This window comes from Vicugna pacos, chromosome 14 (assembly GCF_048564905.1).
Source record: "Vicugna pacos chromosome 14, VicPac4, whole genome shotgun sequence".
Classification (NCBI taxonomy): domain Eukaryota; kingdom Metazoa; phylum Chordata; class Mammalia; order Artiodactyla; family Camelidae; genus Vicugna; species Vicugna pacos.
The window spans coordinates 36,720,895-36,733,223 of NC_133000.1; positions in this window are offsets into that span (position 1 = coordinate 36,720,895).

Consider the following 12,329-nt stretch of genomic DNA (forward strand, 5'->3'; position numbering starts at 1 on the left):
TGTTACAGGTTACAAGTGTTATTCTGAATACAAATGGTAGTGTCCTTGAGTCTGGTTTGGTTCAAAGAAAGTTCTCAGTGAGGCAGAGGCATCTCTGAGACCAGACCCTCAATGGACACTTGACTCCCTTTTTGTATGACTGAACTGTGATTATTCCATTATAATATTAACTTGTCATTATGCCCATTGTTGAGGAAAATATATATCTTAAAATATGTTACTTTTATTAACTGTACATATTATATATTTATATACTAATAGTTATAATATTTAAGTACAAAACTCATATTTTATTTAAATGTTTTTATTGGAAAGTCAACTAAATTTTAAAATGTTAGTCAAAGAATGTATGGAAGACTGCATGGTTAGATTAAACTTTAAAAATTTAATTTTAGAGATTTGATTTTTTTGGTAAACCCAGTAATCTTTTCCCTAGCATGTTCCTTTGTTTCATTAAAAAAAAAAAGCCTTATGCTTCTCCTATTATCTTCTTCAAAACTTACATTCTCATGTTCTTTTCCTTAAATACTTTTTGAAATGTTTCTTTTAAACTGGATCTAAATATCTTTCATGTAACTTCTGAGTGTTTATTGCTGTTAAGAATGACAATGAATGCACCAGGAAGAATGTTCCTATAATTTTTAAAAGATTATTTTCCTGTTTTCTTCTGATATGCATGGTAAAATTCAACCTCATCAAAACACTGATATATGGTTAAAATAAATTAATTTTAAGATGCAGAAAAATATCTACAATAGCATTAAATAAATATGCAAAATATAAATGTACATATACATTCTAACATTGTAATTTCAGAAAATTGAAATGATACAATAAATTTTTATAGTTAAGTAAATTACAACTTTATTTGGTTATTATTTGTAGAAAATTAGTTTTGCATGATATTATGAATAACATTTGGAAACGATCCCAAGTTTTTGTTGTTTATACTTATTGAAGTAGCATTATAATAGAGATTATTTAAATCAATATAGGAAATTAATAAAAATTTTCATTAACCTTAATGAAAAATGCTTTTATTTTGTTTTATTTTATTTTTAAGATTTTTTTATTGAGTTAAGTCATTTTACAATGTTGTGTCAAATTCCAGTGTATAGCACAATTTTTCAGTTATGCATGAACATACATATATTCATTGTCACTTTTTTCTCTATAAGCTACAACAAGATCTTTTATATATTTCCCTGTGCTATACAGTGTAATCTTGTTTATCTATTCTACATATGCTTGTCAGAATCTACAAATTTGGAAATCCCAGTCTGTCCCTTCCCACCCCCCAAACCCTTGGCAACCACAAGGTTGTATACTATGTCTATGGGTCTGTTTCTGTTTTGTATTTATGTTCTTTTTTCTTTGTTTTAAGATTCCACACATGAGCATTCTCATATGATATTTTTATTTCTCTTTCTGGCTTACTTTACTTAGAATGACATTCTCCAGGAATATACATGTTGCTGCAAATGGTGTTATGTTGTTGGTTTTTATGGCTGAATAGTATTTCATTGTATAAATATACCACATCTTCTTTATCCAGTCACCTGTTGATGGACATTTAGGCTGTTTCTGTGTCTTGGCTATTGTAAATAGTGCTGCTATGAACATTTGGGTGCAGGTGTCTTTTTGAAGTAGGGTTCCTTCTGGATATGTGACCAGGAGTGGTATTCCTGGGTCATATGGTAAGTCTATTCCTAGTCTTTTGAGGAATCTCCACACTGAGGACATTGTTAATATATGTGCACTCAATATAGGAGCACCTAAGTACATAAAACAATTACTAACAGAAATACAGGGGGGTATTGATGGGAACACAATCATAGTTGGAGATTTTAACACCACATTAATATCACTAGACAGATTTTCAAGACAGAACATAAATAAGGCAACAGATAAATGAAATGATACAATAGAAAAATTAGATTTGGTGGATATTTTCAGAGCATTACACCCCCCAAAAAATAGGATATACATTCTTTTCAAGTGTACATGGAACATTTTCTAGGATTGATCATGTACTTGGGCACAGAAGAAGCCTCAACAATTTTAAGAATATAGAAATTATCTCAAGCATCTTTACTGACCACAAAGCCATTAAACTAGAAATCAACAACAGAGAAATAAAGGAGAAAAAAAGGAAATCATGGAGATTAAACAAAATGCTATTAAAAAACCAATGGGTCAATGATGAAATCAAAGTTAAATTAAAAAAATACCTTGAGACAAATGAAAATGGAAACACAACCACACAAAACATGGGAGGAAACAAAGGCAGTGCTAAGAGGGAAGTTTATAACAATACAGGCCTTCCTCAAAAAAGAACAATCTCAAATACACAGTCAAACCCACCAGGTAAAAGAATTAGAAAAGGAAGAGCAAAAAAAAAAAAAAGAAACCCAAAAGTCAGCAGAAGGAATGAAATAATAAAGATCAGGGAGGAAATAAATAAAATAGAGATTTAAAAAAATAGAAAAAAATCAATCAAATCAAAAGCTGGTGTTTTGAAAAAGTAAATAAAATCAACAAACCTCTGGCCATACTCACAAAGAAGAAAAAAGAGAGAACACAAATAAGCAAAATAAAAAGGAAAATGGAGAAATTTCAACAAATAACATAGAAATACAGATTATCATATGAGAATTCTATGAAAAACTGTAATGAACCAAAATGGATAACCTAGAGGACATGGACAGGTTTCTGGAAACATACAACCCACCAAGACTAAACCAAGAAGAAACTGACCACTTGAACAAACTGATCACTAGAAATGAAATCAAATTAGCAACAAAAAACCTCCCTACAAATAAAAGTCCAGGACCAGATGGCTTCACTGGGGAATTCTACCAATCATACAAAGAAGAACTCATATCATTTCTTCTCAAAGTCTTCCAGATTATTTTATATTTTTAAGTAGCGTTTTAATTAAAGTAATTTAGATGAACATAGATGTATTATTAGTATTCTCCAGAGAAATGTAACCAATAGGATATTAGGAGTGTTTATTTGTATGTTTGTGTGAGTGTGTGTGTATAAAGAGGTGTATTCTAATGAATTGGTTCAAATGATTGTGGGGATGGGGGCCACAAAAGTTTAAGGGCAGATTGACAATATTAAAATTCAGTCAGAATTTCTATGTTACAATGTTGAGGAAAAATTTTCTTTTATTCTGAGAAAACTCAATCTTTGCATCTTAAAGCCTTCACCTGATTGAATGAGACCCAGCTACTACTACCTGGTTAATGTCCTTCATTTAAAGACAACTAATTATAAAGCATCAGTGTTTAAACAAATAACTGGGTCCTATGGCTATCTTTCTCTAGTCTAGCTGCTGTGATAGAATGACATAGTTGAGATAGCTCATAAACAACAGAAATTTAATTCTCACAGTTCTGGAGAATGGAAAGTCTAAGATCAAGGTTCTGGTAGATTCTGGTAGATTAGGTGTCTAGTAAGAGTCTGCTTCCTGATTCATAAATGATTTTTATTTTTTTGCTGTTTTCTCACATAGTGGGGGAATGTGGGCTCCCTCTGAAGCCTTCTTTATAAAGATGCAAATCTCATTCAGGAGGCTCTACCTCGTAACCAAATCACCTGCCAAAAGTCCTCCATACAAATACCCTCACATTGGGCTTTGGGTTTCAAAATATGGATTTGGGGGAGGTACAAACATTCAGTCCCTGGCAATTGCTTAGCTAAGTTGACACATAAAATTTAAGCATAACAATGGGTCAATATATTTATTTAAAATTTAAAATTAGCTTATATTCTAAGCCCATCAAAAATGCTTAATTTGCACTTGAACAGCATTTTGATGTTCTGTAATTCATTTATCTCATTATCCCCAGGTAGTATACCAAGTATGTTGAATAAAGTTAGTTATGTTTTTTTGCCAAAATTTCCAGGCAATGTATACACTTAATGTCATAATTAACACATTGTAAAGAAAGTTCCATTTGCCCTCACTTAGCTAGATATTTAAAACTTACATGTGCATAATATCAGTCACTTTATTTGCTTCCTACTGAAGGACACAGCTACACAGGTGAAGTATACAGATTTGTTTTTTTTTATGAAAACTAGTGCTGTAAGACATTCATCACAAAAAAGGACAAATTCATTTTATTGAAATATAATTTTATTCTGATTTTATGTCTTAAATAAATATTTTGAACACTTAAATCACTTACTACAGAATAAAATAAAACTCTGTCCAACATTTAATACATAATACATTCTCTCCCATATTATTAGATTCAATATTGTCTTTTTTCATTCACAATATAAATTTCCACCAAAGTTATTCTCATATGCACAGTTTTTCATGTATATGCCTCTTGAAATTTTCACTGCTAGAGTTTTAACATTTTGTGTCCACTTTCTGGAATATACCTGTTTCCTTTCTAATATTCAAATTCTACTCATGTTTCAATGCTGTTTAAAATGACCATCCTGCCTACAGTTTGTGGTATTGTTACAGGTACTTTCAATAATATCTTTTGTTACTCTTTATTACTACTAAGATAAACATATTATTTCCAAATCTAATCACATTAAACATGAAACTAGATGTGTGAAAATTGATGTAAAGTATTTTTTTAAATGACAAATAGTGTTCTTATCCTTGAACAGTAAGGAAGCTGGGGGGAATAATAGGCAAAAATGGATAGATAGGTAGGTAGGTAGGTAGATAGATAGATAGACAGACAGATAGATAAAAGCATGTAGATGAAAGGGTGGAGGAAAATAAGGAAACAAATTACCATGATATGCAACTTTTTAAAAAAATTCTATTTAAAAATATATCAATATTATTTCAGGATTTTTCCTGAAACAATAAATAAACATTATCTTGTGCTAGGTCTCAGTGTTATGCATTCTTTATATTATAATATTATAATTTTTTAAAAGAATACATAGGGTGTATCAAATGGCTCTATTACTGAAAGACACCTTTTGAGTGAAAGTTTAATGAGAAGTTAGCATTTAAAGGTAATATGACTACTAAGTTGTATTCATTTATTAGAACACATAAAATCTAAATTTATATTTTCATAGAGTTAATGAGAGTTTCACTGTATATAAGTTTAAGTCATTAAATGGTAATTAGCTTGGAAATGTAATTTACTATTATTTATTTATTTTTAACATTTTTTATTGATTTATAATCGTTTTACAATGTTGTGTCAAATTCCAGTGTATAGCACACTTTTTCAATTATACATGAATGTATACATATATTCATTATCACATTACTTTCTCTGTGAGCTACCATAAGATCTTGTATATATTTTCCTGTTTTATACAGGATAATCTTGTTTATCTATTCTACAATTTTGAAATCCTAGTCTATCTCTTCCCACACCCCACCCCTTTGGCAACCACAAGTCTATATTCTATGTCTATAAGTATTTCTGTTCTGTATATACGCTTTTTTTTTTTTGGATTCCACATATGAGCAATCTCGTATGGTATTTTTCTTTCTCTTTCTGGCTTACTTCACTTAGAATGACATTCTCCAGGAACATCCATGTTACTTCAAATGACATTATGATATCAGATTTCATGGCTGAGTAGTATTTGATTGTATAAATATACCACATCTTCTTTATCCAGTCATCTGCTGATGGACATTTAGGCTGTTTCCATGTCTTGGCTATTGTAAACAAAGCTGCTATGAACAGGTGTCATCCTGAAGTAGGGTTCCTTCTGGATATATTCTCAGGAGTAGGATTCCTGGGTCATATGGTAAGTCTATTCCTAGTCTTTTGAGGAATCTCCATACTGTTTTCCACAGTGGCTGTACAAAACTGCATTCCCACCAGCAGTGTAGCAGGGTTCCCTTTTCTCCACAGCCACTCCAGCATTTGTAATTTGTGGACATCTGAATGACGGCCATTCTGACTGGTGTGAGTTGATATCTCATTGTAGTTTTGATTTGAATTTCTCTGATAATTAGTGATATTGAGCAATTTTTCATGTGCCTATTAATCATTTGTTTGTCTTCCTTGGAGAATTGCTTGTTTATGTCTTCTGCTCATTTTTGGACTGGGTTGTTTATTTTCTTCTTATTGAGTCATATGAGCTGCTTATATATTCTGGAGTTCAAGCCTTTGTCTGTTTTCTTTGCAAAAATTTTCTCCCATTCCGTAGGTTGTCTTTTTGTTTTACTTATGGATTCCTTTGCTGTGCAGAAGTTTGTAAGTATCATTAGGTCCCATTTGTTTATTCTTGTTTTTATTTCTTCTAGGAATACATTTTTGAGATGAATGTCAGATACTATTTTGCCTATAGTTTTCTCTAGGCAGTTTATTGTATCTTATCTTATGTATAAGTCTTTGATCCACTTTGAGTTTATTTTTGTGTATGGTGTAAGGGAGTGTTCTAGCTTCATTGCTTTAAATACTGCTGTCCAGTTTTCCCAACACCATTTGCTGAAGAGACTGTCCTTATTCGGTTATATACTCTTGCCTCCTTTCTCGAAGATTAGTTGACCCAAAGTTTGTGGGTTCATTTCTGGACTCTATTCTGTTCCATTGGTCTATATGTCTGTTTTGGTACCAATACCATGCTGTCTTGATGACTGTAGCTCTATAGTATTGTCTGAAGTCTGGGAGAGTTACTCCTCCAGCCTCTTTCTTTCTCTTCAGTAAAGCTTTGACAATTCTAGGTCTTTGATGGTTCCACATAAATTTTATTATGATTTGTTCTAGTTCTGTAAAATATGTCCTAGGTAATTTGATAGGGATGCATTAAATCTGTAGATTGCCTTGGGCAGTGTGATCATTTTAACAATGCTGATTCTTTCAGTCCAAGAGCATGGGATATCTTTCCATTTTTAAAGTCTTCTTTAATTTCCTTCATCAATGGTTTACAGTTTTCTGTGTATAATTCTTTCACCTCCTTGGTTAGATTTATTCCCAGATATTTTATTACTTTGGGTGCTATATTAAAGATTGTTTCTTTACTTCCTTTTTCTGTTGATTCATCGTTAGTGTAAAGAAATGCAACCGATTTTTGAACCTTAATCTTGTAACCTGCTACCTTGCTGAATTCTTTGATCTGCTCTAGTAGTTTTTGTGTGGACCTTTCAGGGTTTTCTATATATAGTAACATGTGGTTGGCGTATAGTGACACTTTTCCTCTTTTTTCAATTTGGATCCCATTTATTTATCTTTCTTGCCTGATTGCTGTGGCTAGGACTTCCAAGACTATGTTGAATAGGAGTGGTGATAGTGGGCATCCTTGTCTTGCTCCAGATTTTAGTGGGAAGCTTTTGAGTTTTTCACCATTGAGTACTATGCTGGCTGTAGGTTTGTCATATATAGCTTTTGTGATGTTGAAATATGTTCCTTCTATACACACTTTGGTGAGAGTTTTTATTATAAATGAGTGTTGAATTTTATCATATGCCTTTTCTGAATCTATTGAGATGATCATGTGGTTTTTGTCCTTTCTCATGTTGATGTGATATGTTACATTGATTGATTTGCATATGTTGAACCACCCTTGTGTCACTGGGATGAATCCCACTTGGCCATTATGTATAATCTTTTTTATGTGTTGTTGTATTCTATTTGCTAAAATTTTGGTGAGGATTTTGGCATCTATGTTCATCAGTGTTATTGGCCTATAATTCTCTTTTTTTGTAGTGTCTTTGCCTGGTTTTGCTATTAGGGTGATGGTGGCTTCATAGAATGAGTTTAGGAGTATTCCCTCCCTATCAATAGTCTGAAAGAGTTTGAGAAGGACTGGTATGAGTCCTTCTTTGTATGTTTAGGAGAATTCCCTGGTAAAGCAGTCTGGTCCTGGACTTTTATTTGTAGGAAGGTTTTTAATTGCTATTTGTTTTATTTCTAGTGATCGGGCTGTTCAAGTGGTCAGTTTCTTCTTGATTCAGTCTTGGTGGACAGAATGTTTCCAGAAATTTGTCCATCTCCTCTAGGTTATCCAGTTTGGTTTCATATAGTTTTTCATACTATTGTCATGTGATATTCTGTATTTCTATTTTATTTGATATAATTTCTCCATTCTCCTTTCTGTTTTTGCTAATTTATGCTCTCTCATTTTTCTTCTTTGTGAGTTTGGCAGGAGGTTTGTCGATTTTGTTTACTTTTTCAACAACCAGCTTTTTGTTTGGTTGATTTTTTCTATGGTCTTGTTAATCTCTATTGTATTTATTTCCTCCCTAATCTTTATAATTTCCGTCCTGCTGTGTTTGGGGGCTTTTTTTTTTTCTTTTCCTAATTCATTCAGCTGGGGAGTTAAATTGTTTATTTGAGATTGTTCTGTTTTGAGGAAGGCCTGTATCACTATAAACTTCCCTCTTAGCACTGCCTTTGCTGTGTCCCATAGCTTTTGAGTCGTAGTGCTTTCATTGTCATTTGTCTCAAGGTATTTTTTAATTTCAACTTTGAGTTCTTCATTGACCCATTGATTTTTTTTTAATAGCATTTTGTTTAATCTCCATGCTTTCCTTTTTTTCTCCTTTATTTCTCTGTTGTTGATTTCTACTTTCATGGCATTATGTTCAGTAAAGATGCTTGAGATAATTTCTATCTTCTTAAAATTGTTGAGGTTTCTTTTGTGCCCAAGTACATGATCAATCCTGGAAAATGTCCCATGTGCACTTGAAAAGAATGTATATCCTATTTTTGGGGGGGTGTAATGCTCTGAAAATATCCACCAAATCTAATTTTTCTATTGTATCATTTCATTTCTCTGTTGCCTTGTTTATGTTCTGCCTGGAAGATCTGTGTAGTGATGTTAATGTGATGTTAAAATCTGCAACTATGATTGTATTCCCATCAATATCCCCCTTTATCTCTGTTAGTAATTGTTCTATGTACTTAGGTGTTCCTATATAGCGTGCATATATATTAATGAATGCAATATCCTCATCTTGTATCACTCCGTTAATCATTACAAAATGTCCTTCTTTATGGCCTTTGTTTTAAAGTCTATTTTGTCTGAAATTAGTACTGCAACACCTGCTTTTTTGTGTTTTCCATTTGCATGGAATATTCTTTTCTATTCTTTCACTCTCAATCTGTATGTGTCCTTCTACCTGAATTGGGTATCTTGTATGTAGCATATTGAAGGTTCTTGCTTTATTATCCAGTCTGCCACTCTATGTCTTTTGACTGGAACATTTAGTCCATTAACATTTACAGTAATTAATGATAGATGTGTGCTTACTGCCATTTTGAACTTATATTTGCAGCTGATTTGGTATTTCCTCTTTGTTCCTTTCTTCTTCCTTTTGTCTTTTGGTAATTTTCCTTTGTGTTATCATGGATTTTATTTATTTTTTGTGAGTCCCTTGTAAGTTTTTGGCTTGTGGTTACCCTCTTCCATACTATAGCTGTTTGTATTAAACTGATAGTAACATGTTCTCAAACCCATTCTACTGGGAATAAAAAATTTTAAAAAAAAATTCTATATTTCCCTGCCTCCCTTCCCACTCTTAATGATTTGTATGTCTTCATTTATAATTTCATGTTTATGTTATTTGTAATTCATGAGTTTTCACCTTTCCAGTTGTGAGTTTCTCATTTCTGTAGCATCATGCTGCTTTTCTATTTAGAGTAGACTTTTCAATATTTCTTTTAGCATAGGTTTAGTGTTGCTAAACTCCTGCAGCCTTTTCTTGTCTGTGAAATTCTTTCTCTCTCCTTCTATCCTAATGGTTAGCCTTGCTAGATAAAATATCCTAGGCTGCATCTTTTTTTCATTCAGGATTTTGAATATATCTTGCCACTCCCTTCTGGCCTGTAGTGTTTGTGTAGAGAAATCAGCTGAGAGCCTTATGGGGTTCCCTTGTAACTTACTCTTTGCTTTTCTCTTGATGCCTTTATAATCATTTCTTTATCCTTGTCTCTGGCCATCTTGATTATGATATGTGTTGTTTTATGGAGGGCCCAGGTTGTTCTGCTCTGTGAACCCACTGCCATGGAGCACAGTCCCCTGCAGTTCCCTGGGGCTGCCTCAGTGCAGCTACCCCAGTTCTCCACCCAGCTCGGGCAGCCTGGCCCTGCCTCCACCTGCCAGCCCACGTCTCAGGCTGGGGGTTGCAGGGAACCTCTTTGCCCATTTAACTTAGTTCTGTCCTTCAGGGGCTGCTGTGTACAGATCCGAAACTCAGAGGCTCCCCCTCTGTCTTTCTGGCCTCTCAGTTGGAGAGGGGGAACCCAGCGAATGAGCACCATTCCTCCCTTGCTGATCCCTCCCTGCAGGACCCTGCTCTGCTTTGCCTTTTCTTCTTTCTTTTTTCCTTTTCTCCTACCAGATTTTTGGCATCTCTATCTTTTGAAGAGGGTGATATTCTATCGGAGTTCTGCAGGTGCTCTGGTTGGCTGTGGATCTGTGGATGTGAGTCTTGGTGTATTTGTGGGTGGGGGTGAGCTATGAGTGTTCTTCAACTCCTCCATCTTCTCTCTTCCCCTACTTACTCTTTTTTAATACAAGTTTCCCTATAACCTTTCTAACAGGTCACCTTTCCAACAGGTCCTGCTATTTTTTTTTCTTCATTGTTTTGCTTCAAAATTGCATTAATGGTTAGGTTTAAATATATAAAACCAAAAAATAGTTACAGTTCTATATTTTTTTGTGATCAGGTACAGCAGAATGTAAAAATCTGTTAATTCACTTATGCTTTGAAGGGCATAAAATACTTATTCTAGGTGGGTTTATTTGATGAAAGGATTTAAAGTACTGTCATGAAAGTGTCAAAATTATCCTTATTTAATAACACATCCAGGGTTAGTTTTTATATGTTGTCTCATTCTTGGCAGAATGGGGTAAAATTATAAACCAGCAAAGTATCTGAGTATACATGTAGTGTTCACTGGATTATTTATTTTCAAAAAAGTTAAGTGCATTTGAATATTGTATTGATCAATACTAATATATTTTAATTTTGGGCTTTATTTCAAAGAAAAATGGCTTGGGTTCATGAAGATAACACTGGAGGATTAATCAGAATTTGAGATAAATATTTTATTTATTACATTTAAGTAAAAGATATATTATGTTCTGTAGTAAAAAATACATGTATAATTTTCCAAACTATGTTATTCATGAGAGAACCTGAGGAAACCATTACATTTAAATATTGAAAATATGTTACTTCCATAAATGTCCCTGTGGCGATGATTATTTCAATGTTGTCTTTCAAACTTTCTAATGAGAAATAATATCCATGCTCTTAAAGTGTATTTAAGAATATATACCAAATAGAAAACTACCAAATTTATTTTTTGATCTCGTATCAAAACCAAGCCAAACAAACCAACACAGGAAAACTATAGAATATTTACAAGAGATTTTTGGTGCTATTACCTGGTACATGTTGACTGGAAAAAAAGAAAAGCACACAACCTAAAATTTGAGAATTATGTTTAGTTCAGCAGACTCTGAGGACCCCAGCCCAGGAGGCAGCCTCTTTGATAGCTCTGAGGGACTGTTTTGAAGATGTAAGGGGAGGACCCAGGATATAAAGGAGTTTTACAACAAAAACCAGTTACTCATAACATCAAAAGATTACAGTTAATTAAAGAAAAACAGACATCTCAAGTTAATGAATTAAGCACATTTCTATATATGGCAGGATGCAAGAATCTGGGTTTATTGAATTCAGTTTTTAAATATGTACCTTAGCTGTATAAAACCAGTATCTTGTTTTTTTGTTTTTGTTTTTCCACTCTGAATACATTTAGAGTACACAGTCAGGGGTAGCTGTAGTGTCTACTGGCTTGATGTCCTCAACTTTCTTTGTTTATTTTATAGCAGGTAACATTTTTCACCCACATAGATAAAGTTTTGAACACATATTAACAAGGCATAAAAATATACCACTTTATTCTTAGCTTATAAGCATTAGTCCAGTCTGTCTTCCACTTTCTTAGAAAATAATTGAACTTTTCTCTCCCTTTCTCCAACTTCCTACATGTTCTCATACTCACTCATAGCTGATGACACTTATATCTAATTTAGTGAGAAAATTGAAACAATTGGAAATTAATTTCTACAAATTCTCATTACTACTTTGCTATCTCAATCTGCTCCCATAACTGTTTTTTTCCTCTGATACCATGGATGAAATGTCTTTGCTTCTTGCTAGATTAAACTCACTTCTTCTGCACAAGATGTCAATAAAGACACTGCTTCTGCATTTTTTCCTTCTCTTTATCATTACTGTTTTACTTCACTCTAAGAAATATCTATGATAACTCATTTTTACTAGAAAATAAGGTCCTTTCATGCCTGCCACTCTTAGTTTTGTATCATTACAACCCTCTAGGGTCCCCCTTCATTTA